General features: G+C 39.5%; 1 long non-coding RNA gene across 1 annotated transcript in view; it reads right to left on the reverse strand.

Moving 5' to 3' along the window:
• The window catches only part of LOC142472860 (uncharacterized), a 3,433-nt gene extending 1,943 nt beyond the window's left edge, over positions 1 to 1,490 (reverse strand). Inside the window, exon 1 of the long non-coding RNA XR_012789872.1 lies at positions 1,030 to 1,490. This is a non-coding gene — a long non-coding RNA (uncharacterized LOC142472860). The remainder of the gene's footprint in view (positions 1 to 1,029) is intronic.
• Between the last annotated feature and the right edge of the window lie 227 nt (positions 1,491 to 1,717).

The raw sequence follows: 1,717 nt of genomic DNA on the forward strand, positions 1-1,717 counted from the left end.
TGATTGCACATCTATCCTCCTGTCCTTTGTTGTTAAAAAAATAAAATAAACGTTTTATCTCCACTGCTGAATTATTCACCTCGTGTTATCGTCATCAATTCGCTTCACATCAGTGGGGTTTAAAAACAACAAAAAAAAACACAATATTTGTCCAAAAAAAGACTTTAATTAAAGAAATGTGCGTTTTTATTTAAAAATAAAGATTAGAGTGATGTGTGTGTGTGTGTGTGTGTGTGTGTGTTTTAAACATTTTAAAAAAATCATTTATTGTCACATGGGGCTAATTCGACGAAGGCATATCACTTCAATCGTTTAAATAACAATTTCACAATTTATCAGCATGATTCATGAAATATTCTCCACCCCTATTTTCATTGGGGAAGATTAACCTTTTAGCAACCAGAGGGGCCTGCAAAAAGGGATAACCCCATCAATCTATCTATCTATCTATCTATCTATCTATCTATCTATCTATGTATATGAAAATAGTAGCAGGCACTCCAGAACTTGTTGCTTTTTTTAAGAAATATTTATTACAAAAAGGTCATCGTTTCGATCCTCCTGTGTTGACCTTTTTTGATAAATATTTGTCACTTTTTCAGCAAGTCCTGGAGTGCCTGCTACTATTTCCCTTTATTCCTAATCTTTTTGCAGTTAATGCACCCGGGAGTATACCCGTCTCAGGTCTCAGTGGTGTGCCACTATAATCAATTTTATATCTATCTCTTTTTATATATATATATATATATATATATATATATATATACACACAAACAAAATTGACTGCTACAGACTGCACCAATGATAGAGTAATATATATATATATATATATATATATATATATATATATATATACACACACACATATTTATATATATATATAATAATATAATATAATGAAAATGAATAGACCATACAGTTCTGTGGCTAACTAAATGCTTTTATTTGTGCGATATATATATAGTCCCATTATTTAAATACAACTACACATCCGATAACACATCTCCCTCCCCCAGACATCTTCCTTACCTGTCTCAGTTACTCGGCCTCTGCCCCCCAACTTCGGGTCTTTTTAAATACTCCTCTTCTCCTGGTCGCTGATCCCGCTGTCCTCTTATGGGGGGTCTGGAAACAGAAAAAAAAAGGGGGGGGGGCCTGATGCATGCTTCCCTTGCAGTGACCACCCCCCTCCTCTCCACCCTGGGGAAAGAAGCCTGCTGGGCATTGAGTTTGAGTGGGTGAGGGTGCTGGGGAGGGGGTATAATGCCTTAATTCTGCACCCCCCCTCCCCTATATATATATATATATATTCCATGAAAAACAAGAGGTAACTCTCAATGTATTCTTCCTGGTAAAACATTTTATAAATAAAATGAAGTAAAAGTGCAGGGGAGCGGCCCATGCAGGCAGTGCATTATTGCAGGCAGTCTCTGGCAGTCAGTGCTTCCCTTTGAAGCTCTCACACTTTGGCTCCTGGGCCAGTGGAGAGGGGAGGGGGAGGGGAGCCTTGAAACCGGCCCCAGCTTCTCTCCTTTCATCGAGCAGGCGGGCGGCCTTGAAACCGCACGGGCCCCAGTAATTGCTTTTTTTTTTTTTCAGGCAGCCCAGTGTGGACTGGGCCAGCAGCCAATCAGCGCCTTGTTTACAATCCCTGATTGACAGCTGGTTGGCAGGCTGCCAGCCAATCACAGACGTCTCAGGGAGGGGATAATAAAAG

Source organism: Ascaphus truei, chromosome 22 (genome assembly GCF_040206685.1).
Source record: "Ascaphus truei isolate aAscTru1 chromosome 22, aAscTru1.hap1, whole genome shotgun sequence".
Lineage (NCBI taxonomy): Eukaryota > Metazoa > Chordata > Amphibia > Anura > Ascaphidae > Ascaphus > Ascaphus truei.